This window comes from Oncorhynchus kisutch, unplaced genomic scaffold (assembly GCF_002021735.2).
Source record: "Oncorhynchus kisutch isolate 150728-3 unplaced genomic scaffold, Okis_V2 scaffold2079, whole genome shotgun sequence".
NCBI classification, from domain to species: Eukaryota; Metazoa; Chordata; class Actinopteri; order Salmoniformes; family Salmonidae; genus Oncorhynchus; species Oncorhynchus kisutch.
Genome location: NW_022264024.1, coordinates 7,813 through 35,000, shown reverse-complemented (window position 1 = coordinate 35,000; position 27,188 = coordinate 7,813). Strand labels below are relative to the sequence as shown.

General features: G+C 42.0%; 17 non-coding genes and 14 pseudogenes across 17 annotated transcripts; all 31 read left to right on the top strand.

Moving 5' to 3' along the window:
- The first annotated feature begins 116 nt into the window (after positions 1 to 116).
- On the top strand, positions 117 to 235 carry LOC116369135 (5S ribosomal RNA). Its single transcript, XR_004208593.1, has one exon. It is a non-coding gene; the product is annotated as a 5S ribosomal RNA (ribosomal RNA).
- Positions 236 to 477: 242 nt separating this feature from the next.
- On the top strand, positions 478 to 596 carry LOC116369134 (5S ribosomal RNA). Its single transcript, XR_004208592.1, has one exon. It is a non-coding gene; the product is annotated as a 5S ribosomal RNA (ribosomal RNA).
- A 242-nt stretch (positions 597 to 838) lies between these two features.
- LOC116369133 (5S ribosomal RNA) lies at positions 839 to 957 on the top strand. The gene has a single exon (XR_004208591.1). It is a non-coding gene; the product is annotated as a 5S ribosomal RNA (ribosomal RNA).
- A 242-nt stretch (positions 958 to 1,199) lies between these two features.
- On the top strand, positions 1,200 to 1,318 carry LOC116369132 (5S ribosomal RNA). Its single transcript, XR_004208590.1, has one exon. It is a non-coding gene; the product is annotated as a 5S ribosomal RNA (ribosomal RNA).
- Positions 1,319 to 1,560: 242 nt separating this feature from the next.
- On the top strand, positions 1,561 to 1,679 carry LOC116369131 (5S ribosomal RNA). The gene has a single exon (XR_004208589.1). It is a non-coding gene; the product is annotated as a 5S ribosomal RNA (ribosomal RNA).
- Positions 1,680 to 1,921: 242 nt separating this feature from the next.
- LOC116369141 (uncharacterized) lies at positions 1,922 to 2,039 on the top strand (annotated as a pseudogene).
- A 242-nt stretch (positions 2,040 to 2,281) lies between these two features.
- LOC116369130 (5S ribosomal RNA) lies at positions 2,282 to 2,400 on the top strand. Its single transcript, XR_004208588.1, has one exon. It is a non-coding gene; the product is annotated as a 5S ribosomal RNA (ribosomal RNA).
- A 242-nt stretch (positions 2,401 to 2,642) lies between these two features.
- LOC116369129 (5S ribosomal RNA) lies at positions 2,643 to 2,761 on the top strand. Its single transcript, XR_004208587.1, has one exon. It is a non-coding gene; the product is annotated as a 5S ribosomal RNA (ribosomal RNA).
- Positions 2,762 to 3,003: 242 nt separating this feature from the next.
- Positions 3,004 to 3,122, top strand: LOC116369128 (5S ribosomal RNA). The gene has a single exon (XR_004208586.1). It is a non-coding gene; the product is annotated as a 5S ribosomal RNA (ribosomal RNA).
- A 243-nt stretch (positions 3,123 to 3,365) lies between these two features.
- LOC116369127 (5S ribosomal RNA) lies at positions 3,366 to 3,484 on the top strand. Its single transcript, XR_004208585.1, has one exon. It is a non-coding gene; the product is annotated as a 5S ribosomal RNA (ribosomal RNA).
- A 242-nt stretch (positions 3,485 to 3,726) lies between these two features.
- On the top strand, positions 3,727 to 3,845 carry LOC116369140 (5S ribosomal RNA). Its single transcript, XR_004208598.1, has one exon. It is a non-coding gene; the product is annotated as a 5S ribosomal RNA (ribosomal RNA).
- Positions 3,846 to 4,086: 241 nt separating this feature from the next.
- Positions 4,087 to 4,205, top strand: LOC116369126 (5S ribosomal RNA). Its single transcript, XR_004208584.1, has one exon. It is a non-coding gene; the product is annotated as a 5S ribosomal RNA (ribosomal RNA).
- A 242-nt stretch (positions 4,206 to 4,447) lies between these two features.
- On the top strand, positions 4,448 to 4,566 carry LOC116369148 (uncharacterized; annotated as a pseudogene).
- Positions 4,567 to 5,160: 594 nt separating this feature from the next.
- LOC116369125 (5S ribosomal RNA) lies at positions 5,161 to 5,279 on the top strand. Its single transcript, XR_004208583.1, has one exon. It is a non-coding gene; the product is annotated as a 5S ribosomal RNA (ribosomal RNA).
- Positions 5,280 to 5,521: 242 nt separating this feature from the next.
- Positions 5,522 to 5,640, top strand: LOC116369160 (5S ribosomal RNA). Its single transcript, XR_004208601.1, has one exon. It is a non-coding gene; the product is annotated as a 5S ribosomal RNA (ribosomal RNA).
- Positions 5,641 to 5,882: 242 nt separating this feature from the next.
- On the top strand, positions 5,883 to 6,001 carry LOC116369158 (5S ribosomal RNA). Its single transcript, XR_004208600.1, has one exon. It is a non-coding gene; the product is annotated as a 5S ribosomal RNA (ribosomal RNA).
- Positions 6,002 to 6,243: 242 nt separating this feature from the next.
- Positions 6,244 to 6,361, top strand: LOC116369146 (uncharacterized; annotated as a pseudogene).
- Positions 6,362 to 6,603: 242 nt separating this feature from the next.
- Positions 6,604 to 6,722, top strand: LOC116369147 (5S ribosomal RNA). Its single transcript, XR_004208599.1, has one exon. It is a non-coding gene; the product is annotated as a 5S ribosomal RNA (ribosomal RNA).
- A 242-nt stretch (positions 6,723 to 6,964) lies between these two features.
- On the top strand, positions 6,965 to 7,083 carry LOC116369136 (5S ribosomal RNA). Its single transcript, XR_004208594.1, has one exon. It is a non-coding gene; the product is annotated as a 5S ribosomal RNA (ribosomal RNA).
- Positions 7,084 to 7,325: 242 nt separating this feature from the next.
- LOC116369139 (5S ribosomal RNA) lies at positions 7,326 to 7,444 on the top strand. Its single transcript, XR_004208597.1, has one exon. It is a non-coding gene; the product is annotated as a 5S ribosomal RNA (ribosomal RNA).
- A 590-nt stretch (positions 7,445 to 8,034) lies between these two features.
- LOC116369142 (uncharacterized) lies at positions 8,035 to 8,152 on the top strand (annotated as a pseudogene).
- Positions 8,153 to 8,393: 241 nt separating this feature from the next.
- On the top strand, positions 8,394 to 8,512 carry LOC116369150 (uncharacterized; annotated as a pseudogene).
- A 591-nt stretch (positions 8,513 to 9,103) lies between these two features.
- On the top strand, positions 9,104 to 9,222 carry LOC116369157 (uncharacterized; annotated as a pseudogene).
- Positions 9,223 to 9,464: 242 nt separating this feature from the next.
- Positions 9,465 to 9,583, top strand: LOC116369151 (uncharacterized; annotated as a pseudogene).
- A 592-nt stretch (positions 9,584 to 10,175) lies between these two features.
- LOC116369155 (uncharacterized) lies at positions 10,176 to 10,294 on the top strand (annotated as a pseudogene).
- A 242-nt stretch (positions 10,295 to 10,536) lies between these two features.
- LOC116369156 (uncharacterized) lies at positions 10,537 to 10,655 on the top strand (annotated as a pseudogene).
- Positions 10,656 to 11,248: 593 nt separating this feature from the next.
- Positions 11,249 to 11,367, top strand: LOC116369154 (uncharacterized; annotated as a pseudogene).
- Positions 11,368 to 16,118: 4,751 nt separating this feature from the next.
- On the top strand, positions 16,119 to 16,237 carry LOC116369144 (uncharacterized; annotated as a pseudogene).
- Positions 16,238 to 16,480: 243 nt separating this feature from the next.
- Positions 16,481 to 16,589, top strand: LOC116369153 (uncharacterized; annotated as a pseudogene).
- A 241-nt stretch (positions 16,590 to 16,830) lies between these two features.
- LOC116369149 (uncharacterized) lies at positions 16,831 to 16,949 on the top strand (annotated as a pseudogene).
- A 235-nt stretch (positions 16,950 to 17,184) lies between these two features.
- LOC116369159 (uncharacterized) lies at positions 17,185 to 17,303 on the top strand (annotated as a pseudogene).
- Positions 17,304 to 27,188: the final 9,885 nt, after the last annotated feature.

Genomic DNA, 27,188 nt, shown 5'->3' with positions numbered 1-27,188 from the left:
TGCAATTTCTTCCACTTTTTGAGTGACACAAAGATGCTTATCTAAATGGTGAAAATGCAACAGCTGTTAATCAGACTCACTTTCACTTAACATAGTGCACCAAGAGATAGTTTCTCGCTTACGACCACACCGGCCTGAGTACGCCTGATCTCGTCTGATCTCGGAAGCTAAGCAGGGTCGGGCCTGGTTAGTACTTGGATGGGAGACCGCCTGGGAATACCAGGTGCTGTAAGCTTTTCGTCAACTCTTTGTCCGTTTTTTCCCACAAGGCTGAAATATGTGCCCTTGCTTTGAAATAAGTAAGCAAGGTTAGTTTGTATTTCATCCAACAATCTGTGCTACAAATTATTTCTACAGTATATGCAATTTCTTCCACTTTTTGAGTGACACAAAGATGCTTATCTAAATGGTGAAAATGCAACAGCTGTTAATCAGACTCACTTTCACTTAACATAGTGCACCAAGAGATAGTTTCTCGCTTACGACCACACCGGCCTGAGTACGCCTGATCTCGTCTGATCTCGGAAGCTAAGCAGGGTCGGGCCTGGTTAGTACTTGGATGGGAGACCGCCTGGGAATACCAGGTGCTGTAAGCTTTTTGTCAACTCTTTGTCCGTTTTTTCCCACAAGGCTGAAATATGTGCCCTTGCTTTGAAATAAGTAAGCAAGGTTAGTTTGTATTTCATCCAACAATCTGTGCTACAAATTATTTCTACAGTATATGCAATTTCTTCCACTTTTTGAGTGACACAAAGATGCTTATCTAAATGGTGAAAATGCAACAGCTGTTAATCAGACTCACTTTCACTTAACATAGTGCACCAAGAGATAGTTTCTCGCTTACGACCACACCGGCCTGAGTACGCCTGATCTCGTCTGATCTCGGAAGCTAAGCAGGGTCGGGCCTGGTTAGTACTTGGATGGGAGACCGCCTGGGAATACCAGGTGCTGTAAGCTTTTTGTCAACTCTTTGTCCGTTTTTTCCCACAAGGCTGAAATATGTGCCCTTGCTTTGAAATAAGTAAGCAAGGTTAGTTTGTATTTCATCCAACAATCTGTGCTACAAATTATTTCTACAGTATATGCAATTTCTTCCACTTTTTGAGTGACACAAAGATGCTTATCTAAATGGTGAAAATGCAACAGCTGTTAATCAGACTCACTTTCACTTAACATAGTGCACCAAGAGATAGTTTCTCGCTTACGACCACACCGGCCTGAGTACGCCTGATCTCGTCTGATCTCGGAAGCTAAGCAGGGTCGGGCCTGGTTAGTACTTGGATGGGAGACCGCCTGGGAATACCAGGTGCTGTAAGCTTTTTGTCAACTCTTTGTCCGTTTTTTCCCACAAGGCTGAAATATGTGCCCTTGCTTTGAAATAAGTAAGCAAGGTTAGTTTGTATTTCATCCAACAATCTGTGCTACAAATTATTTCTACAGTATATGCAATTTCTTCCACTTTTTGAGTGACACAAAGATGCTTATCTAAATGGTGAAAATGCAACAGCTGTTAATCAGACTCACTTTCACTTAACATAGTGCACCAAGAGATAGTTTCTCGCTTACGACCACACCGGCCTGAGTACGCCTGATCTCGTCTGATCTCGGAAGCTAAGCAGGGTCGGGCCTGGTTAGTACTTGGATGGGAGACCGCCTGGGAATACCAGGTGCTGTAAGCTTTTTGTCAACTCTTTGTCCGTTTTTTCCCACAAGGCTGAAATATGTGCCCTTGCTTTGAAATAAGTAAGCAAGGTTAGTTTGTATTTCATCCAACAATCTGTGCTACAAATTATTTCTACAGTATATGCAATTTCTTCCACTTTTTGAGTGACACAAAGATGCTTATCTAAATGGTGAAAATGCAACAGCTGTTAATCAGACTCACTTTCACTTAACATAGTGCACCAAGAGATAGTTTCTCGCTTACGACCACACCGCCTGAGTACGCCTGATCTCGTCTGATCTCGGAAGCTAAGCAGGGTCGGGCCTGGTTAGTACTTGGATGGGAGACCGCCTGGGAATACCAGGTGCTGTAAGCTTTTTGTCAACTCTTTGTCCGTTTTTTCCCACAAGGCTGAAATATGTGCCCTTGCTTTGAAATAAGTAAGCAAGGTTAGTTTGTATTTCATCCAACAATCTGTGCTACAAATTATTTCTACAGTATATGCAATTTCTTCCACTTTTTGAGTGACACAAAGATGCTTATCTAAATGGTGAAAATGCAACAGCTGTTAATCAGACTCACTTTCACTTAACATAGTGCACCAAGAGATAGTTTCTCGCTTACGACCACACCGGCCTGAGTACGCCTGATCTCGTCTGATCTCGGAAGCTAAGCAGGGTCGGGCCTGGTTAGTACTTGGATGGGAGACCGCCTGGGAATACCAGGTGCTGTAAGCTTTTCGTCAACTCTTTGTCCGTTTTTTCCCACAAGGCTGAAATATGTGCCCTTGCTTTGAAATAAGTAAGCAAGGTTAGTTTGTATTTCATCCAACAATCTGTGCTACAAATTATTTCTACAGTATATGCAATTTCTTCCACTTTTTGAGTGACACAAAGATGCTTATCTAAATGGTGAAAATGCAACAGCTGTTAATCAGACTCACTTTCACTTAACATAGTGCACCAAGAGATAGTTTCTCGCTTACGACCACACCGGCCTGAGTACGCCTGATCTCGTCTGATCTCGGAAGCTAAGCAGGGTCGGGCCTGGTTAGTACTTGGATGGGAGACCGCCTGGGAATACCAGGTGCTGTAAGCTTTTTGTCAACTCTTTGTCCGTTTTTTCCCACAAGGCTGAAATATGTGCCCTTGCTTTGAAATAAGTAAGCAAGGTTAGTTTGTATTTCATCCAACAATCTGTGCTACAAATTATTTCTACAGTATATGCAATTTCTTCCACTTTTTGAGTGACACAAAGATGCTTATCTAAATGGTGAAAATGCAACAGCTGTTAATCAGACTCACTTTCACTTAACATAGTGCACCAAGAGATAGTTTCTCGCTTACGACCACACCGGCCTGAGTACGCCTGATCTCGTCTGATCTCGGAAGCTAAGCAGGGTCGGGCCTGGTTAGTACTTGGATGGGAGACCGCCTGGGAATACCAGGTGCTGTAAGCTTTTTGTCAACTCTTTGTCCGTTTTTTCCCACAAGGCTGAAATATGTGCCCTTGCTTTGAAATAAGTAAGCAAGGTTAGTTTGTATTTCATCCAACAATCTGTGCTACAAATTATTTCTACAGTATATGCAATTTCTTCCACTTTTTGAGTGACACAAAGATGCTTATCTAAATGGTGAAAATGCAACAGCTGTTAATCAGACTCACTTTCACTTAACATAGTGCACCAAGAGATAGTTTTATCGCTTACGACCACACCGGCCTGAGTACGCCTGATCTCGTCTGATCTCGGAAGCTAAGCAGGGTCGGGCCTGGTTAGTACTTGGATGGGAGACCGCCTGGGAATACCAGGTGCTGTAAGCTTTTTGTCAACTCTTTGTCCGTTTTTTCCCACAAGGCTGAAATATGTGCCCTTGCTTTGAAATAAGTAAGCAAGGTTAGTTTGTATTTCATCCAACAATCTGTGCTACAAATTATTTCTACAGTATATGCAATTTCTTCCACTTTTTGAGTGACACAAAGATGCTTATCTAAATGGTGAAAATGCAACAGCTGTTAATCAGACTCACTTTCACTTAACATAGTGCACCAAGAGATAGTTTCTCGCTTACGACCACACCGGCCTGAGTACGCCTGATCTCGTCTGATCTCGGAAGCTAAGCAGGGTCGGGCCTGGTTAGTACTTGGATGGGAGACCGCCTGGGAATACCAGGTGCTGTAAGATTTTGTCAACTCTTTGTCCGTTTTTTCCCACAAGGCTGAAATATGTGCCCTTGCTTTGAAATAAGTAAGCAAGGTTAGTTTGTATTTCATCCAACAATCTGTGCTACAAATTATTTCTACAGTATATGCAATTTCTTCCACTTTTTGAGTGACACAAAGATGCTTATCTAAATGGTGAAAATGCAACAGCTGTTAATCAGACTCACTTTCACTTAACATAGTGCACCAAGAGATAGTTTCTCGCTTACGACCACACCGGCCTGAGTACGCCTGATCTCGTCTGATCTCGGAAGCTAAGCAGGGTCGGGCCTGGTTAGTACTTGGATGGGAGACCGCCTGGGAATACCAGGTGCTGTAAGCTTTTTGTCAACTCTTTGTCCGTTTTTTCCCACAAGGCTGAAATATGTGCCCTTGCTTTGAAATAAGTAAGCAAGGTTAGTTTGTATTTCATCCAACAATCTGTGCTACAAATTATTTCTACAGTATATGCAATTTCTTCCACTTTTTGAGTGACACAAAGATGCTTATCTAAATGGTGAAAATGCAACAGCTGTTAATCAGACTCACTTTCACTTAACATAGTGCACCAAGAGATAGTTTCTCGCTTACGACCACAACGGCCTGAGTACGCCTGATCTCGTCTGATCTCGGAAGCTAAGCATGGTCGGGCCTGGTTAGTACTTGGATGGGAGACCGCCTGGGAATACCAGGTGCTGTAAGCTTTTTGTCAACTCTTTGTCCGTTTTTTCCCACAAGGCTGAAATATGTGCCCTTGCTTTGAAATAAGTAAGCAAGGTTAGTTTTATTTCATCCAACAATCTGTGCTACAAATTATTTCTACAGTATATGCAATTTCTTCCACTTTTTGAGTGACACAAAGATGCTTATCTAAATGGTGAAAATGCAACAGCTGTTAATCAGACTCACTTTCACTTAACATAGTGCACCAAGAGATAGTTTCTCGCTTACGACCACACCGGCCTGAGTACGCCTGATCTCGTCTGATCTCGGAAGCTAAGCAGGGTCGGCCTGGTTAGTACTGGAATGGGAGACCCTGGAATACAGTGCTGTAAGCTTTTGTCAACTCTTTGTCCGTTTTTTCCCACAAGGCTGAAATATGTGCCCTTGCTTTGAAATAAGTAAGCAAGGTTAGTTTGTATTTCATCCAACAATCTGTGCTACAAATTATTTCTACAGTATATGCAATTTCTTCCACTTTTGAGTGACACAAAGATGCTTATCTAAATGGTGAAAATGCAACAGCTGTTAATCAGACTCACTTTCACTTAACATAGTGCACCAAGAGATAGTTTCTCGCTTACGACCACACCGGCCTGAGTACGCCTGATCTCGTCTGATCTCGGAAGCTAAGCAGGGTTGGGCCTGGTTAGTACTTGGATGGGAGACCGCCTGGGAATACCAGGTGCTGTAAGCTTTTTGTCAACTCTTTGTCCGTTTTTTCCCACAAGGCTGAAATATGTGCCCTTGCTTTGAAATAAGTAAGCAAGGTTAGTTTGTATTTCATCCAACAATCTGTGCTACAAATTATTTCTACAGTATATGCAATTTCTTCCACTTTTTGAGTGACACAAAGATGCTTATCTAAATGGTGAAAATGCAACAGCTGTTAATCAGACTCACTTTCACTTAACATAGTGCACCAAGAGATAGTTTCTCGCTTACGACCACACCGGCCTGAGTACGCCTGATCTCGTCTGATCTCGGAAGCTAAGCAGGGTCGGGCCTGGTTAGTACTTGGATGGGAGACCGCCTGGGAATACCAGGTGCTGTAAGCTTTTTGTCAACTCTTTGTCCGTTTTTTCCCACAAGGCTGAAATATGTGCCCTTGCTTTGAAATAAGTAAGCAAGGTTAGTTTGTATTTCATCCAACAATCTGTGCTACAAATTATTTCTACAGTATATGCAATTTCTTCCACTTTTTGAGTGACACAAAGATGCTTATCTAAATGGTGAAAATGCAACAGCTGTTAATCAGACTCACTTTCACTTAACATAGTGCACCAAGAGATAGTTTCTCGCTTACGACCACACCGGCCTGAGTACGCCTGATCTCGTCTGATCTCGGAAGCTAAGCAGGGTCGGGCCTGGTTAGTACTTGGATGGGAGACCGCCTGGGAATACCAGGTGCTGTAAGCTTTTTGTCAACTCTTTGTCCGTTTTTTCCCACAAGGCTGAAATATGTGCCCTTGCTTTGAAATAAGTAAGCAAGGTTAGTTTGTATTTCATCCAACAATCTGTGCTACAAATTATTTCTACAGTATATGCAATTTCTTCCACTTTTTGAGTGACACAAAGATGCTTATCTAAATGGTGAAAATGCAACAGCTGTTAATCAGACTCACTTTCACTTAACATAGTGCACCAAGAGATAGTTTCTCGCTTACGACCACACCGGCCTGAGTACGCCTGATCTCGTCTGATCTCGGAAGCTAAGCAGGGTCGGCCTGGTTAGTACTTGGATGGGAGACCGCCTGGGAATACCAGGTGCTGTAAGCTTTTTGTCAACTCTTTGTCCGTTTTTTCCCACAAGGCTGAAATATGTGCCCTTGCTTTGAAATAAGTAAGCAAGGTTAGTTTGTATTTCATCCAACAATCTGTGCTACAAATTATTTCTACAGTATATGCAATTTCTTCCACTTTTTGAGTGACACAAAGATGCTTATCTAAATGGTGAAAATGCAACAGCTGTTAATCAGACTCACTTTCACTTAACATAGTGCACCAAGAGATAGTTTCTCGCTTACGACCACACCGGCCTGAGTACGCCTGATCTCGTCTGATCTCGGAAGCTAAGCAGGGTCGGGCCTGGTTAGTACTTGGATGGGAGACCGCCTGGGAATACCAGGTGCTGTAAGCTTTTTGTCAACTCTTTGTCCGTTTTTTCCCACAAGGCTGAAATATGTGCCCTTGCTTTGAAATAAGTAAGCAAGGTTAGTTTGTATTTCATCCAACAATCTGTGCTACAAATTATTTCTACAGTATATGCAATTTCTTCCACTTTTTGAGTGACACAAAGATGCTTATCTAAATGGTGAAAATGCAACAGCTGTTAATCAGACTCACTTTCACTTAACATAGTGCACCAAGAGATAGTTTCTCGCTTACGACCACACCGGCCTGAGTACGCCTGATCTCGTCTGATCTCGGAAGCTAAGCAGGGTCGGGCCTGGTTAGTACTTGGATGGGAGACCGCCTGGGAATACCAGGTGCTGTAAGCTTTTTGTCAACTCTTTGTCCGTTTTTTCCCACAAGGCTGAAATATGTGCCCTTGCTTTGAAATAAGTAAGCAAGGTTAGTTTGTATTTCATCCAACAATCTGTGCTACAAATTATTTCTACAGTATATGCAATTTCTTCCACTTTTTGAGTGACACAAAGATGCTTATCTAAATGGTGAAAATGCAACAGCTGTTAATCAGACTCACTTTCACTTAACATAGTGCACCAAGAGATAGTTTCTCGCTTACGACCACACCGGCCTGAGTACGCCTGATCTCTTCTGATCTCGGAAGCTAAGCAGGGTCGGGCCTGGTTAGTACTTGGATGGGAGACCGCCTGGGAATACCAGGTGCTGTAAGCTTTTTGTCAACTCTTTGTCCGTTTTTTCCCACAAGGCTGAAATATGTGCCCTTGCTTTGAAATAAGTAAGCAAGGTTAGTTTGTATTTCATCCAACAATCTGTGCTACAAATTATTTCTACAGTATATGCAATTTCTTCCACTTTTTGAGTGACACAAAGATGCTTATCTAAATGGTGAAAATGCAACAGCTGTTAATCAGACTCACTTTCACTTAACATAGTGCACCAAGAGATAGTTTCTTGCTTACGACCACCACCGGCCTGAGTACGCCTGATCTCGTCTGATCTCGGAAGCTAAGCAGGGTCCGGCCTGGTTAGTACTCGAATGGGAGACCTGTAAGCTGTAAGCTTTTTGTCAACTCTTTGTCCGTTTTTTCCCACAAGGCTGAAATATGTGCCCTTGCTTTGAAATAAGTAAGCAAGGTTAGTTTGTATTTCATCCAACAATCTGTGCTACAAATTATTTCTACAGTATATGCAATTTCTCCACTTTTTGAGTGACACAAAGATGCTTATCTAAATGGTGAAATGCAACAGCTGTTAATCAGACTCACTTTCACTTAACATAGTGCACCAAGAGATAGTTTCTCGCTTACGGCCACACCGGCCTGAGTACGCCTGATCTCGTCTGATCTCGGAAGCTAAGCAGGGTTGGGCCTGGTTAGTATTGGATGGGAGACCGACTGGGAATACCAGGTGCTGTAAGCTTTTTGTCAACTCTTTGTCCGTTTTTTCCCACAAGGCTGAAATATGTGCCCTTGCTTTGAAATAAGTAAGCAAGGTTAGTTGTATTTCTTCCAACAATCTGTGCTACAAATTATTTCTACAGTATATGCAATTTCTTCCACTTTTTGAGTGACACAAAGATGCTTATCTAAATGGTGAAAATGCAACAGCTGTTAATCAGACTCATTTTCACTTAACATAGTGCACCAAGAGATAGTTTCTCGCTTACGACCACAACGGCCTGAGTACGCCTGATCTCTTCTGATCTCGGAAGCTAAGCATGGTCGGGCCTGGTTAGTACTTGGATGGGATACCGCCTGGGAATACCAGGTGCTGTAAGCTTTTTGTCAACTCTTTGTCCGTTTTTTCCCACAAGGCTGAAATATGTGCCCTTGCTTTGAAATAAGTAAGCAAGGTTAGTTTATATTTCATCCAACAATCTGTGCTACAAATTATTTCTACAGTATATGCAATTTCTTCCACTTTTTGAGTGACACAAAGATGCTTATCTAAATGGTGAAAATGCAACAGCTGTTAATCAGACTCATTTTCACTTAACATAGTGCACCAAGAGATAGTTTTTCGCTTACGACCACACCGGCCTGAGTACGCCTGATCTCGTCTGATCTCGGAAGCTAAGCAGGGTCCGGCCTGGTTAGTACTCGAATGGGAGACCTGTAAGCTGTAAGCTTTTTGTCAACTCTTTGTCCGTTTTTTCCCACAAGGCTGAAATATGTGCCCTTGCTTTGAAATAAGTAAGCAAGGTTAGTTTGTATTTCATCCAACAATCTGTGCTACAAATTATTTCTACAGTATATGCAATTTCTTCCACTTTTTGAGTGACACAAAGATGCTTATCTAAATGGTGAAAATGCAACAGCTGTTAATCAGACTCACTTTCACTTAACATAGTGCACCAAGAGACAGTTTCTCGCTTACGACCACACCGGCCTGAGTACGCCTGATCTCGTCTGATCTCTGAAGCTAAGCAGGGTCAGGTCTGGTTAGTACTTGGATGGGATACAGCCAGGGAATACCAGGTGCTGTAAGCTTTTTGTCAACTCTTTGTCCATTTTTTCCCACAAGGCTGAAATATGTGCCCTTGCTTTGAAATAAGTAAGCAAGGTTAGTTTGTATTTCATCCAACAATCTGTGCTTCAAATTATGGCTACAGTATATGCAATTTCTTCCACTTTTTGAGTGACACAAAGATGCTTATCTAAATGGTGAAAATGCAACAGCTGTTAATCAGACTCACTTTCACTTAACATAGTGCACCAAGAGATAGTTTCTCTCTTACGACCACACCGGCCTGAGTACGCCTGATCTCGTCTGATCTCGGAAGCTAAGCAGGGTCGGGCCTGGTTAGTACTTCGATGTGAGACCGCCCTGGAATACCAGGTGCTGTAAGCTTTTGTCAACTCTTTGTCCGTTTTTTTCCAACAAGGCTGAAATATGTGCCCTTGCTTTGAAATAAGTAAGCAAGGTTAGTTTGTATTTCATCCAACAATCTGTGCTACAAATTATTTCTACAGTATATGCAATTTCTTCCACTTTTGAGTAACACAAAGATGCTTATTTAATGGTGAAAATGCAACAGCTGTTAATCAGACTCACTTTCACTTAACATAGTGCACCAAGAGATAGTTTCTTGCTTACGACCACACCGGCATAAGTACGTCTGATCTCAGAAGCTAAGCAGGGTCGGGCCTGGTTAGTACTTGGATGGGAGACCGCCTGGGAATACCAGTTGCTATAAGCTTTTTGTCAACTCTTTGTCTGTTTTTTTCCCACAAGGCTGAAATATGTGCTCTTGCTTTGAAATAACTATGCAAGGTTAGTTTGTATTTCATCCAACAATCTGTGCTACAAATTATTTCTACAGTATATGCAATTTCTTCCACTTTTTGAGTGACACAAAGATGCTTATCTAAATGGTGAAAATGCAACAGCTGTTAATCAGACTCACTTTCACTTAACATAGTGCACCAAGAGTTAGTTTCTCGCTTACGACCACACCGGCCTGAGTACGCCTGATCTCGTCTGATCTCGGAAGCTATGCAGGGTCTGGCCTTGTTAGTACTTTGATGGGAGACCGCCTGGGAATACCAGGTGCTGTAAGCTTTTTGTCAACTCTTTGTCCCTTTTTTCCCACAAGGCTGAAATATGTGCCCTTGCTTTGAAATAAGTAAGCAAGGTTAGTTTGTATTTCATCCAACAATCTGTGCTACAAATTATGGCTACAGTATATGCAATTTCTTCCACTTTTTGAGTGACACAAAGATGCTTATCTAAATGGTGAAAATGCAACAGCTGTTAATCAGACTCACTTTCATTTAACATAGTGCACCAAGAGATAGTTTTTCGCTTACGACCACACCGGCCTGAGTACGCCTGATCTCGTCTGATCTCTGAAGCTAAGCAGGGTCAGGTCTGGTTAGTACTTGGATGGGATACAGCCAGGGAATACCAGGTGCTGTAAGCTTTTTGTCAACTCTTTGTCCATTTTTTCCCACAAGGCTGAAATATGTGCCCTTGCTTTGAAATAAGTAAGCAAGGTTAGTTTGTATTTCATCCAACAATCTGTGCTACAAATTATTTCTACAGTATATGCAATTTCTTCCACTTTTTGAGTAACACAAAGATGCTTATTTAATGGTGAAAATGCAACAGCTGTTAATCAGACTCACTTTCACTTAACATAGTGCACCAAGAGATAGTTTCTTGCTTACGACCACACCGGCATAAGTACGTCTGATCTCAGAAGCTAAGCAGGGTCGGGCCTGGTTAGTACTTGGATGGGAGACCGCCTGGGAATACCAGTTGCTATAAGCTTTTTGTCAACTCTTTGTCTGTTTTTTTCCCACAAGGCTGAAATATGTGCTCTTGCTTTGAAATAACTATGCAAGGTTAGTTTGTATTTCATCCAACAATCTGTGCTACAAATTATTTCTACAGTATATGCAATTTCTTCCACTTTTTGAGTGACACAAAGATGCTTATCTAAATGGTGAAAATGCAACAGCTGTTAATCAGACTCACTTTCACTTAACATAGTGCACCAAGAGTTAGTTTCTCGCTTACGACCACACCGGCCTGAGTACGCCTGATCTCGTCTGATCTCGGAAGCTATGCAGGGTCTGGCCTTGTTAGTACTTTGATGGGAGACCGCCTGGGAATACCAGGTGCTGTAAGCTTTTTGTCAACTCTTTGTCCCTTTTTTCCCACAAGGCTGAAATATGTGCCCTTGCTTTGAAATAAGTAAGCAAGGTTAGTTTGTATTTCATCCAACAATCTGTGCTACAAATTATGGCTACAGTATATGCAATTTCTTCCACTTTTTGAGTGACACAAAGATGCTTATCTAAATGGTGAAAATGCAACAGCTGTTAATCAGACTCACTTTCATTTAACATAGTGCACCAAGAGATAGTTTTTCGCTTACGACCACACCGGCCTGAGTACGCCTGATCTCGTCTGATCTCTGAAGCTAAGCAGGGTCAGGTCTGGTTAGTACTTATTTTATATATTTTTTTATTTTATTTCACCTTTATTTAACCAGGTAGGCTAGTTGAGAACAAGTTCTCATTTGCAACTGCGACCTGGCCAAGATAAAGCATAGCAGTGTGAGCATACAACAAAGAGTTACACATGGAGTAAACAATTAACAAGTCAATAACACAGTAGAAAACAAAGGGGGGGTCTATATACAATGTGTGCAAAAGGCATGAGGAGGTAGGCAAATAATTACAATTTTGCAGATTAACACTGGAGTGATAAAAGATCAGATGGTCATGTACAGGTAGAGATATTGGTGTGCAGAAGAGCAGAAAAGTAAATAAATAAAAACAGTATGGGGATGAGGTAGGTGAAAAGGGTGGGCTATTTACCAATAGACTATGTACAGCTGCAGCGATCGGTTAGCTGCTCAGATAGCTGATGTTTGAAGTTGGTGAGGGAGATAAAAGTCTCCAACTTCAGCGATTTTTGCAATTCGTTCCAGTCACAGGCAGCAGAGTACTGGAACGAAAGGCGGCCAAATGAGGTGTTGGCTTTAGGGATGATCAGTGAGATACACCTGCTGGAGCGCGTGCTACGGATGGGTGTTGCCATCGTGACCAGTGAGCTGAGATAAGGCGGAGCTTTACCTAGCATAGACTTGTAGATGACCTGGAGCCAGTGGGTCTGGCGACGAATATGTAGCGAGGGCCAGCCGACTAGAGTCGCAGTGGTGGGTGGTATAAGGTGCTTTAGTGACAAAACGGATGGCACTGTGATAGACTGCATCCAGTTTGCTGAGTAGAGTGTTGGAAGCCATTTTGTAGATGACATCGCCGAAGTCGAGGATCGGTAGGATAGTCAGTTTTACTAGGGTAAGCTTGGCGGCTTGAGTGAAGGAGGCTTTGTTGCGGAATAGAAAGCCGACTCTTGATTTGATTTTCGATTGGAGATGTTTGATATGAGTCTGGAAGGAGAGTTTGCAGTCTAGCCAGACACCTAGGTACTTATAGACGTCCACATATTCTAGGTCGGAACCATCCAGGGTGGTGATGCTAGTCGGGCATGCGGGTGCAGGCAGCGAACGGTTGAAAAGCATGCATTTGGTTTTACTAGCGTTTAAGAGCAGTTGGAGGCCACGGAAGGAGTGTTGTATGGCATTGAAGCTTGTTTGGAGGTTAGATAGCACAGTGTCCAAAGACGGGCCGAAAGTATATAGAATGGTGTCGTCTGCGTAGAGGTGGATCAGGGAATCGCCCGCAGCAAGAGCAACATCATTGATATACACAGAGAAAAGAGTCGGCCCGAGAATTGAACCCTGTGGCACCCCCATAGAGACTGCCAGAGGACCGGACAGCATGCCCTCCGATTTGACACACTGAACTCTGTCTGCAAAGTAATTGGTGAACCAGGCAAGGCAGTCATCCGAAAAACCGAGGCTACAGGAGTCTGCCGATAAGAATATGGTGATTGACAGAGTCGAAAGCCTTGGCAAGGTCGATGAAGACGGCTGCACAGTACTGTCTTTTATCGATGGCGGTTATGATGTCGTTTAGTACCTTGAGTGTGGCTGAGGTGCACCCATGACCGGCTCGGAAACCAGATTGCACAGCGGAGAAGGTACGGTGGGATTCGAGATGGTCAGTGACCTGTTTGTTGACTTGGCTTTCGAAGACCTTAGATAGGCAGGGCAGGATGGATATAGGTCTGTAACAGTTTGGGTCCAGGGTGTCTCCCCCTTTGAAGAGGGGGATGACTGCGGCAGCTTTCCAATCCTTGGGGATCTCAGACGAGATGAAAGAGAGGTTGAACAGGCTGGTAATAGGGGTTGCGACAATGGTGGCAGATAGTTTCAGAAATAGAGGGTCCAGATTGTCAAGCCCAGCTGATTTGTACGGGTCCAGGTTTTGCAGCTCTTTCAGAACATCTGCTATCTGGATTTGGGTAAAGGAGAACCTGGAGAGGCTTGGGCGAGGAGCTGCGGGGGGGGCGGAGCTGTTGGCAGAGGTTGAAGTAGCCAGGCGGAAGGCATGGCCAGCCGTTGAGAAATGCTTATTGAAGTTTTCGATAATCATGGATTTATCAGTGGTGACCGTGTTACCTAGCCTCAGTGCAGTGGGCAGCTGGGAGGAGGTGCTCTTGTTCTCCATGGACTTCACAGTGTCCCAGAACTTTTTGGAGTTGGAGCTACAGGATGCAAACTTCTGCCTGAAGAAGCTGGCCTTAGCTTTCCTGACTGACTGCGTGTATTGGTTCCGGACTTCCCTGAACAGTTGCATATCACGGGGACTATTCGATGCTATTGCAGTCCGCCACAGGATGTTTTTGTGCTGGTCGAGGGCAGTCAGGTCTGGGGTGAACCAAGGGCTGTATCTGTTCTTAGTTCTGCATTTTTTGAACGGAGCATGCTTATCTAAAATGGTGAGGAAGTTACTTTTAAAGAATGACCAGGCATCCTCAACTGACGGGATGAGGTCAATGTCCTTCCAGGATACCCGGGCCAGGTCGATTAGAAAGGCCTGCTCACAGAAGTGTTTTAGGGAGCGTTTGACAGTGATGAGTGGTGGTCGTTTGACTGCGGCTCCGTAGCGGATACAGGCAATGAGGCAGTGATCGCTGAGATCCTGGTTGAAGACAGCGGAGGTGTATTTGGAGGGCCAGTTGGTCAGGATGACGTCTATGAGGGTGCCCTTGTTTACAGAGTTAGGGTTGTACCTGGTGGGTTCCTTGATGATTTGTGTGAGATTGAGGGCATCTAGCTTAGATTGTAGGACTGGCGGGGTGTTAAGCATATCCCAGTTTAGGTCACCTAACAGAACAAACTCTGAAGCTAGATGGGGGGCGATCAATTCACAAATGGTGTCCAGGGCACAGCTGGGAGCTGAGGGGGGTCGGTAGCAGGCGGCAACCGTGAGAGACTTGTTTCTGGAGAGAGTAATTTTCAAAATTAGTAGTTCGAACTGTTTGGGTATGGACCTGGAAAGTATGACATTACTTTGCAGGCTATCTCTGCAGTAAACTGCAACTCCTCCCCCTTTGGCAGTTCTATCTTGACGGAAGATGTTATAGTTGGGTATGGAAATCTCTGAATTTTTGGTGGCCTTCCTGAGCCAGGATTCAGACACAGCAAGGACATCAGGGTTAGCAGAGTGTGCTAAAGCAGTGAGTAAGACAAACTTAGGGAGGAGGCTTCTGATGTTGACATGCATGAAACCAAGGCTTTTTCGAACACAGAAGTCAACAAATGAGGGTGCCTGGGGACATGCAGGGCCTGGGTTTACCTCCACATCACCCGCGGAACAGAGAAGGAGTAGTATGAGGGTGCGGCTAAAGGCTATCAAAACTGGTCGCCTAGAGCGTTGGGGACAGAGAATAAGAGGAGCAGGTTTCTGGGCATGGTAGAATATATTCAGGGCATAATGCGCAGACAGGGGTATGGTGGGGTGCGGGTACAGCGGAGGTAAGCCCAGGCACTGGGTGATGATGAGAGAGGTTGTATCTCTGGACATGCTGGTAGTAATGGGTGAGGTCACCGCATGTGTGGGAGGTGGGACAAAGGAGTTATCAGGGGTATGAAGAGTGGAACTAGGGGCTCCATTGTGAACTAAAACAATGATAACTAACCTGAACAACAGTATACAAGGCATATTGACATTTGAGAGAGACATACAGCGAGGCATACAGTAATCACAGGTGTTGAATTGGGAAAGCTAGCTAAAACAGTAGGTGAGACAACAGCTAATCAGCTAGCACAACAACAGCAGGTAAAATGGCGTAGACTAGGCAACGGGGCCAACAGATAAAACAAACAAGCAGAATGGAGTACCGTGATTTATGGACAGTCCAGCGTGCATCAGCTATGTAGCCAAGAGATCAGTGTCCAGGGGGCAGCGGTGGATGGGGAAGGGAAGCTGGACTGGCGAGTGTTATCCAGGTTTAAAAAAACGAACAATGACTAAATAGCTTGTAGCTAGTTAGCTGGTTAGCTTCTGGAGGTTCTTGAGTGTGTTCTAAAAATAAATAAAAAATAATAGCGATTCCGTATCACATTGGGTGAGGCAGGTTTCCGGAAGGTATAAACAAATTAAAAGTCAAAAGAGATAGAAAGTAAATATGGGTCCGGTGGGCGTTTGGGACGCGGCGATTCAGGCGGTATGGGATGCAGCCAGGGATGGGATACAGCCAGGGAATACCAGGTGCTGTAAGCTTTTTGTCAACTCTTTGTCCATTTTTTCCCACAAGGCTGAAATATGTGCCCTTGCTTTGAAATAAGTAAGCAAGGTTAGTTTGTATTTCATCCAACAATCTGTGCTACAAATTATGGCTACAGTATATGCAATTTCTTCCACTTTTTGAGTGACACAAAGATGCTTATCTAAATGGTGAAAATGCAACAGCTGTTAATCAGACTCACTTTCACTTAACATAGTGCACCAAGAGATAGTTTCTTGTTTACGACCACACCGGCATGAGTACGCCTGATCTCGTCTGATCTCGGAAGCTAAGCATGGTCGGGCCTGGTTAGTACTTGGATGGGAGACCGCCTGGGAATACCAGTTGCTGTAAGCTTTTTGTCAACTCTTTGTCTGTTTTTTTCCCACAGGGCTGAAATATGTGCCCTTGCTTTGAAATAACTATGCAAGGTTAGTTTGTATTTCATCCAACAATCTGTGCTACAAATTATTTCTACAGTATATGCAATTTCTTCCACTTTTTGAGTGACACAAAGATGCTTATCTAAATGGTGAAAATGCAACAGCTGTTAATCAGACTCACTTTCACTTAACATAGTGCAACAAGAGATAGTTTCTCGCTTACGACCACACCGGCCTGAGTACGCCTGATCTCAGAAGCTAAGCAGGGTTGGGCCTGGTTAGTACTTGGATGGGAGACTGCCTGGGAATACCAGGTGCTGTAAGCTTTTTGTCAACTCTTTGTCCGTTTTTTCCCACAAGGCTGAAATATGTGCTCTTGCTTTGAAATAAGTAAGCAAGGTTAGTTTGTATTTCATCCAACAATCTGTGCTACAAATTATTTCTACAGTAATGCAATTTCTTCCACTTTTTGAGTGACACAAAGATGCTTATCTAAATGGTGAAAATGCAACAGCTGTTAATCAGACTCACTTTCACTTAACATAGTGCACCAAGAGATAGTTTCTCGCTTACGACCACAACGGCCTGAGTACGCCTGATCTCATCTGATCTCGGACGCTAAGCAGGGTCGGGCCTGGTTAGTACTTGGATGGGAGACCGCCTGGGAATATCAGGTGCTGTTAGCTTTTTGTCAACTCTTTGTCCGTTTTTTCCAACAAGGCTGAAATATGTGCCCTTGCTTTGAAATAAGTAAGCAAGGTTAGTTTGTATTTCATCCAACAATCTGTGCTACAAATTATGGCTACAGTATATGCAATTTCTTCCACTTTTTGAGTGACACAAAGATGCTTATTTAAATGGTGAAAATGCAACAGCTGTTAATCAGACTCACTTTCACTTAACATCAAGAGATAGTTTCTCACTTACGACCACACCGGCCTGAGTACGCCTGATCTCGTCTGATCTCGGAAGCTAACCAGGGTCTGGACTGGTTACTACTTGGATGGGAGACCGCCTGGGAATACCAGGTGCTGTAAGCTTTTTGTCAACTCTGTTTAAACTCTGTTTATGGAAAAGGTGTTATTTCTGTAGTTCAATTGCTGCAGCTTGCTGAAAATTGTCCAGTGTCCCTATCATCTAGTTTGAACAGTTCCGTAAAAAATGTACTTCCAGAGTCCAACCAAACATGATTTAGACCTTGTTTATGTGAAAGTGGTTATTTCTGTAGTTCAATTGCTTCAACTTGCTGAAAATTGTCCATAGTGTCCCTATTATCTAGTTTGAACAGTCATGTTTAAACATTGTTTTCAGACCACATCAAACATGATATATACCTTGTTTATGGAAAATATGTTATTTCTGTAGTTCAATTGCTGCAACTTGCTGAACATTTTCCACAAGTGTACCTATCATCTAGTTTGAACAGTCATGTTTAAACATTGTTTTCAGACTGCATCAAACATGATTTAGACCTTGGCTATGGAAAAGTGGTTATTTTTGTAGTTCAATTGCTGCAACTTGCTGAAAATTGTCCATAGTGTCCCTATCATCTAGTTTGAACAGTTATGTTTAAAACATTGTTTTCAGACTGCAATCAAACATCTTAGACCTTGTTCATGGAAAAGTGGTTATATTGTAGTTCAATTGCTGCAACCTGCTGAAAATTGTCCACAAGTGTACCTATCAACTAGTTTGAACAGTCATGTTTAAAACATTGTTTTCAGACTGCATCAAACATGATTTAAGACCTTGTTTATGGAAAAGTGGTTATTTCTGTAGTTCAATTGCTGCAACTTGCTGACAATTGTCCACAGTGTCCCTATCATCTAGTTTGAACAGTCATGTTTAAACATTGTTTTCAGACTGCATCAAACGTGATTTAGATCTTGTTTATGGAAAAGTGGTTATTTATGTAGTTCAATTGCTGCAACTTGCTGACAATTGTCCACAGTGTCCCTATCAATCTAGTTTGAACAGTTCTGTAAAAAATGTACTTCCAGAGTGCAACCAAACATGATTTAGACCTTGTTTATGTGAAAGTGGTTATTTCTGTAGTTCAATTGTTGCAACTTGCTGAAAATTTTCCACAAGTGTACCTATCATCTAGTTTGAACAGTCATGTTTAAACATTGTTTTCAGACTGCATCAAACATGATTTAGACCTTGGCTATGGAAAAGTGGTTATTTCTGTAGTTCAATTGCTGCAACTTGCTGAAAATTGTCCATAGTGTCCCTATCATCTAGTTTGAACAGTTATGTTTAAAACATTGTTTTCAGACTGCAATCAAACATCTTAGACCTTGTTCATGGAAAAGTGGTTATATTGTAGTTCAATTGCTGCAACCTGCTGAAAATTGTCCACAAGTGTACCTATCAACTAGTTTGAACAGTCATGTTTAAAACATTGTTTTCAGACTGCATCAAACATGATTTAAGACCTTGTTTATGGAAAAGTGGTTATTTCTGTAGTTCAATTGCTGCAACTTGCTGACAATTGTCCACAGTGTCCCTATCATCTAGTTTGAACAGTCATGTTTAAACATTGTTTTCAGACTGCATCAAACGTGATTTAGATCTTGTTTATGGAAAAGTGGTTATTTATGTAGTTCAATTGCTGCAACTTGCTGACAATTGTCCACAGTGTCCCTATCAATCTAGTTTGAACAGTTCTGTAAAAAATGTACTTCCAGAGTGCAACCAAACATGATTTAGACCTTGTTTATGTGAAAGTGGTTATTTCTGTAGTTCAATTGTTGCAACTTGCTGAAAATTTTCCACAAGTGTACCTATCATCTAGTTTGAACAGTCATGTTTAAACATTGTTTTCAGACTGCATCAAACATGATTTAGACCTTGGCTATGGAAAAGTGGTTATTTCTGTAGTTCAATTGCTGCAACTTGCTGAAAATTGTCCATAGTGTCCCTATCATCTAGTTTGAACAGTTATGTTTAAAACATTGTTTTCAGACTGCAATCAAACATTTTAGACCTTGTTCATGGAAAAGTGGTTATATTGTAGTTCAATTGCTGCAACCTGCTGAAAATTGTCCACAAGTGTACCTATCAACTAGTTTGAACAGTCATGTTTAAAACATTGTTTTCAGACCGCATCAAACATGATATATACCTTGTTTATGTAAGGGAAGTCCCCCCTGAAATGGACAAAAATGAATGGCAAGTCATTGGCACCGGACAAACCATATACACATTGGTCAATACCACCCAATTGGACGTTTATTCGTGCAAAGTTGATGGCAAATGTCATATGGCTATTGCCAGTTGTAACACTTCAAAAATCCAACAGGGGGTGAGTGCGCTCCACCGTGGTTTTTTATATTGGAAATGGACCTCAAGTCAACATCCAAAAGCAACATTTTGAAAAAAGGATTTTTTTGTCAAAAATTATCACCCCTTAAAAAAGTGCTTTCAAGACCGTTTTTCGAAATACTTGCGCATAAGAAATATGTTTTGTCCATTTGCAATATGATTTCATATGAAGTCAAAAGTCTAAAATGTGAACTTTTTTAAAAACTTATCACCCTCGTAAAAAAGTGCTTTCTGGACCGTTTTTCGAAATTGTTTCGATTTTATGTCAATTCATCATGTGTAAGAACTATATGAATATACATTTGTAAAATTGTATTATCATATTTTTTTTTTAACTTGTGCATAAGGAATATGATTTGTCAATTTGCAATATGATTTCATAGGAAGTCAAAAGTCAAAGTCAAAAGTCACTTTTTTTGGGGCCAAATAATAAGAAATTTGACATGCTCAAAAATCCTGCAGAAATGCAAAATTGACTGGCCAGATGAACTCGGGATGGCCTGGCAGTGATAGTTGCTCCTTTCCATCGCTCATTGTGTTGACTTCATCATGTCCATTTTGTGATGTTTTTTCACTGTTGAATCATATTGCAAGTGTACGGGCATTTGCAATATGGTTCAATGGGCATTTACCATAAGAAATTTGACATGCTCAAAAATCCTGCAGAAATGCAAAATTGACTGGCCAGATGAACTCGGGATGGCCTGGCAGTGATAGTTGCTCCTTTCCATCGCTCATTGTGTTGACTTCATCATGTCCATTTTGTGATGTTTTTTCACTGTTGAATCATATTGCAAGTGTACGGGCATTTGCAATATGGTTCAATGGGCATTTACCATAAGAAATTTGACATGCTCAAAAATCCTGCAGAAATGCAAAATTGACTGGCCAGATGAACTCGGGATGGCCTGGCAGTGATAGTTGCTCCTTTCCATCGCTCATTGTGTTGACTTCATCATGTCCATTTTGTGATGTTTTTTCACTGTTGAATCATATTGCAAGTGTACGGGCATTTGCAATATGGTTCAATGGGCATTTACCATGAGAAATTTGACATGCTCAAAAATCCTGCAGAAATGCAAAATTGACTGGCCAGATGAACTCGGGATGGCCTGGCAGTGATAGTTGCTCCTTTCCATCGCTCATTGTGTTGACTTCATCATGTCCATTTTGTGATGTTTTTTCACTGTTGAATCATATTGCAAGTGTACGGGCATTTGCAATATGGTTCAATGGGCATTTACCATAAGAAATTTGACATGCTCAAAAATCCTGCAGAAATGCAAAATTGACTGGCCAGATGAACTCGGGATGGCCTGGCAGTGATAGTTGCTCCTTTCCATCACTCATTGTGTTGACTTCATCATGTCCATTTTGTGATGTTTTTATACTGTTGAATCATATTGCAAGTGTACGGGCATTGTTGTGCAACTGGTAACCCCAAAAAATATATATGGTGATTTCATTATGTCCATTTGTTTATGTTTTCTTACTTTTGCAAAGTCACTGGGCATTTGCAATATGGTTCAATGGGCAGGTACCATCACGAATTTGTCATGCTATAAAAATCCTGCAGGAATGTGAAATTGACTTTCCTGATGAACACAGGATGGCCTGGCAGTGATAGTTGCTCCTTTCCATCGCTCATTGTGTTGACTTCATCATGTCCATTTTGTGATGTTTTTTCACTATTGAATCATATTGCAAGTGTACGTGCATTGTTGTGCAACTGGTAACCCAAAAATAAAAATATGGTGATTTCATTATGTCCATTTGTTTATGTTTTCTTACTTTTGCAAAGTCACTGTGCATTTGCAATATGGTTCAATAGGCAGGTACCATCACAAATTTGTCATGCTATAAAAATCCTGCAGGAATGTGAAATTGACTGGCCCGATGAACTCGGGATGGCTGGGCAGTGATTCTGGTTAATCTCAGTCGCTCGTTAGGGTTGATTTCAGAATGTCACTTTGGTGATGGTACCTCACTGTTTAAACATATTGCAAATGGACAAGAGTCACCAGCAAGTCACCGTCTGTCAGTCAATTAGATATCATTCTGACACCAAACTGATACAAACTGACACCAAACCCACTTTTTCCAACTCGTTTAGTAGCCAACTATCACATACTTCAGAGCTGGCCCAAAATTCACAACGCCTTCGGTTCAAACCATTAAAAAAAACATAAAACACGTAGTTACGTTCTAGCTGCGGGTCCATTTCTTATGTTATGTGTAGGCCTAGCTGAGGCGACCCCGAATCCCAAGTTTCGGCTCGATCGGTCATTTGGTGTCCGAGCAAAACCCTAATTGGTGCTGAAAATCAACTTTTTTCCATGACTTGCTACGGGGTCCTTGAATGAGATATCGCACAGAAACGTTGGGATCTGTCTCTATGGGCCGAGCCGGTTTCAATGCACCTAGCCTTGCGTCTCTGAGACTTTTCTAAATGTCGTCATTTTTGTAATGGTCAAAATGAATTGAAATCATTGCAAATGTACGAGGCTGTTTCTCGGTCCGAGAACATTCTAGAGCCACCTAACTCACCACGCACTATCGACCGGAGGTCTAGAACAGGATTCTAAAGTTTCGGAACTCTAGGTCTGACGGTTCTTTTTTAGCTCGAACAAAGCTAACTATTGCAGTCACTGTCTGTCTCTACGCACCCCAATACGTCCCTCCATCCAAGTCGTGTTTTAGTGTGATTTATTTTTCCTTTGAAATTTTATGGGTAAAATGACTGATTTACAGTTCATGGGGGTTGCCTAATCACATATATGAAGTTTTGGAAAGATCTGACTTTTTTAACCCCTCGAAACAGCCCAAGAGACACCAATTATGGCACTTGCAGTTGGCACAGGAAGCTATAAATCAACACATATCCTCATTGGGGTATGCTTTTACAGAATCCTGAGTTTTAAGTCCTTATGTTAAGAACTGACTGATTTACACAGGGTTGAATGCACTATGTCTATCAAACTGCAGGCAGGGTATGGGTATCCACTTTTAGGGTGATTTTAACCACTTCCGGTTGCTCCAGGAAGCTTAGAATCGACACAGGTAGACCTCATAGTGGCTTGATGGACTGTTACCGAAGACAGGTTCATACGGTATTCATAACCCATATAGGTTTCAGGTTGAATTTAGGTGTGCAGGCAATGTATTCCTATGGGGAGAGAAGTCATTGTAATCTGTGAGATCAAAAAACCCTGTTTTACTGTTAAGGGTTAATGCCACACGGTCAAGGTTAGGCTTGCACGGATCGGGAGGACTTTAGGAACATTCCTGTGGTTAAATTGTCCTTCTAAACCTAACGGTTCCGCCGCTGTCACCCAAAAGCAAATGATGTTGTGGTGCAGGCTTCATTTTGGGCCTACTTTTCTAATGGTCGCTGCGCTTAGACCGAGCGAGCTACGGTCAAGCGGGATATCTCGTTGAACTCGGCACGGCCTAGAGATTATGTTTATGCCATTGCCTGCTCTCTGTGTCTTTGAGCACCGCACTTTATCACTCCATCCTTGCTGTGTGTGTATGTGAAAGCTTTTCTTTGACATCTGTTGGGAGAAATGACTGATTTACAGTTCATGAGGGTTACCTAGTCACACATATGAAGTTTTGGAGAGATGTGACTTTTCTAACCCTTCAAAACAGACAGTGTGACCCAATTAAAGGCACTTCCGGTTGGCACAGGAAGCTATAAGTCAACACATGTCTTGATTGACATAAACACTTACAGAATCCTGAGTTTTAAGTCTTTAAGTTAAGAATTGACTGATCTACGATCTACACAGTGTTGAATGTAGTCATTTTCACCTTTGAAGGTTATGTACATCAAAACACCTTTTGGGTTAATTTAACCACTTCCGTTTGATCCAGGAAGCTTAGAATCGACACAGGTAGACCTCATAGTGGTCTGATGGACTGTCATAGAAGACAGGTTCATTAGGCATTCATAACCCACATAGGCTTCAGGTTGAATTTTGAGGTGCAGGCAATGTATTCCTATGGGGAGAGAAGTCAATGCAAACGGTTTGATTGTAAACACCTTCTTTTAACTGTTAAGGGTTAATGCCACACAGTCAAGGTTAGGCTTGCACGGATCGGGAGGACCTCAGGAACGTACCTGAGGTCGAATTGTGCTTCTCACCCTAACGGTTCTCTCACTGCCACCCAAAATCAAATGACATTGTGGGGCAGGCTGCATTTTGGGCCTTCTTTTTTTCAAGGTCGCTGCACTCAGAACGAGCTACGGTCAAGCGGGGCGTCTCATTGAACTCGGCACAGTCTGGAGACTATGGTGATGCCATTTTTTGTGTTGATTTCAGAATGCCATTTTGGTGATGGTCCCTCTCCGTTTAAACACATTGCAAATGTACAAAAGTCAACTAGCAAGTCAGTGTCCATCAGTCAATTAGATGTCATTATGACACCAAACTGATATCAATTGACACCAAACCCACTTTTTCCTACTCATTTAGAAGCCAACTATCACATATGTCAGAGCAGGCCCATAATTCACAGCGCCTTTGGTTTAAAACATAATAAAAACGTAAAACACATAGTTACGTTCTAGCTGCGGGTCCAGGTCGGACATTATGTGTAGGCCTATGTGAGGCGACCCCGAATCCCGAGTTTCGGCTCGATAGGTCCTTCGGTGCCCGAGTAAAACCCTAATTGGTGCTGAAAATCCACTTTTTTCCATGCCTTGATACGGGGTCCTTGAATGAGCTATCGGACAGAAACGTTGGGATCTGTCTCTATGGGCCAAGCCGGTTTCAATGCACCTAGCCTTGCGTCTCTGAGACTTTTCTAAATGTCGTCATTTTTGTAATGGTCAAAATGAATTGAAATCATTGCAAATGTACGAGGCTGTTTCTCGGTCCGAGAACCTTCTAGAGCCACCTAACTCACCACGCACTATCGACCGGAGGTCTAGAACAGGATTCTAAAGTTTCTGAACTCTAGGTCTGACGGTTCTTTTTTAGCTCGAACAAAGCTAACTATTGCAGTCACTGTCTGTCTCTACGCACCCCAATACGTCCCTCCATCCAAGTTGTGTTTTAGGGTGATTTATTTTTCCTTTGAAATTTTATGGGAAAAATGACTGATTTACAGTTCATGGGGGTTGCCTAATCACATATGAAGTTTTGGAAAGATCTGACTTTTTTAACCCCTCGAAACAGCCCAAGAGACACCAATTATGGCACTTCCGGTTGGCACAGGAAGCTATAAGTCAACACATATCCTCACTGGGGTATGCTTTTACAGAATCCTGAGTTTTAAGTCCTTACGTTAAGAATTGACTGATTTACACAGGGTTGAATGCACTATGTCTATCAAACTGCAGGCAGGGTATGGATAAACACTTTTAGGGTGATTTTAACCACTTCCGGTTGGTCCAGGAAGCTTAGAATCAACACAGGTAGACCTCGTAGTGGCCTGATGGACTATCATCGAAGACAGGTTCATACGACATTCATAACCCACATAGGCTTCAGGTTGAATTTAGGGGTGCAGGCAATGTATTCCTATGGGGAGAGAAGTCAATGCAAACTCTTTGAAGTAAACACCTTCTTTTAACAATTAAGGGTTAAAGCCACACGGTCAACGTTAGGCTTGCACGGATCGGGAGGACCTTAGGAACGTACCTGAGGTCGAATTGTGCTTCTCACCCTAACGGTTCTCTCACTGTCACCCAAAAGCAAATGACATTGAGGGCCAGCCTTCATTTTGGGCCTACTTTTCTAATGTGTCGTTATACGATTTCTCTTAAATGACGATAGATAAATGGCAGTTTTTTTTAAATTGACACCGGAGGCTCCTTGACTTTGACGTGAAGTGGAAAAATAATTTCTCTATTTTCATTTTGGACCTTTAATCCCAGATAAATGGCCATAACTCAAAAACCGTTGAGGCCTAGACGCCATCTTGTTCGGGGCCAACTGCCCGTTATGCCAAACCTACGCTCACCGAGTTTCGGCCTCAAAATATTTTCAGTTTTCGAGATAAGGCCCCGTCGTGAATTGTGATGTTTTGTCCAATAGCAATATGATTGCTTATGCCCTCTTGTGGGAATTTCCGGGACAGCGGCAAAATGACCAAAATGACAAAGTTCATTTGATGACTTCCCGGTAGGTCCGGCCCTGCCGCTCGGCCCGACGCCGTCCGCGAATTTTACAAACGATTTCGGACGTCTAGTAAGGGACCGTACATTTCCAATGTGGACTTTCTCACTAACCATACGGCACCTGCCGAAATCTTCCCTTAAGGTATGGAAAATATGTTATTTCTGTAGTTCAATTGCTGCAACTTGCTGAAAGTTGTCCACAAGTGTACCTATCAACTAGTTTGAACAGTCATGTTTAAAACATTGTTTTCAGACTGCATCAAACATAAGACCTTGTTTATGGAAAAGGTGTTATTTCTGTAGTTCAATTGCTGCAACTTGCTGAAAATTGTCCAGTGTCCCTATCATCTAGTTTGAACAGTTCTGTAAAAAATGTACTTCCAGACCTTGTTTATGGAAAAGGTGTTATTTCTGTAGTTCAATTGCTGCAACTTGCTGAAAATTGTCCAGTGTCCCTATCATCTAGTTTGAACAGTTCTGTAAAAAATGTACTTCCAGACCTTGTTTATGGAAAAGGTGTTATTTCTGTAGTTCAATTGATGCAACTTGCTGAAAATTGTCCAGTGTCCCTATCATCTAGTTTGAACAGTTCTGTAAAAAATGTACTTCCAGAGTCCAACCAAACATGATTTAGACCTTGTTTATGTGAAAGTGGTTATTTCTGTAGTTCAATTGCTGCAACTTGCTGAAAATTGTCCATAGTGTCCCTATTATCTAATTTGAACAGTCATGTTTAATACATTGTTTTCAGACTGCATCAAACATGATTTAGACCTTGGCTATGGAAAAGTGGTTATTTCTGTAGTTCAATTGCTGCAACTTGCTGAAAATTGTCCACAAGTGTACCTATCATCTAGTTTGAACAGTCATGTTTAAACATTGTTTTCAGACTGCATCAAACATGATTTAGACCTTGGCTATGGAAAAGTGGTTATTTCTGTAGTTCAATTGCTGCAATTTGCTGACAATTGTCCACAGTGTCCCTATCAATCTAGTTTGAACAGTTATGTTTAAACATTGTTTTCAGACTGCATCAAACATGATTTAGACCTTGGCTATGGAAAAGTGGTTATTTCTGTAGTTCAATTGCTGCAATTTGCTGACAATTGTCCACAGTGTCCCTATCAATCTAGTTTGAACAGTCATGTTTAAACATTGTTTTCAGACTGCATCAAACATGATATATACCTTGTTTATGGAAAATATGTTATTTCTGTAGTTCAATTGCTGCAAATAGCTGAAAATTGTCCACAAGTGTACCTATCATCTAGTTTGAACAGTCATGTTTAAACATTGTTTTCAGACTGCATCAAACATGATTTAGACCATGGCTATGGAAAAGTGGTTATTTCTGTAGTTCAATTGCTGCAATTTGCTGACAATTGTCCACAGTGTCCCTATCAATCTAGTTTGAACAGTCATGTTTAAACATTGTTTTCAGACTGCATCAAACATGATATATACCTTGTTT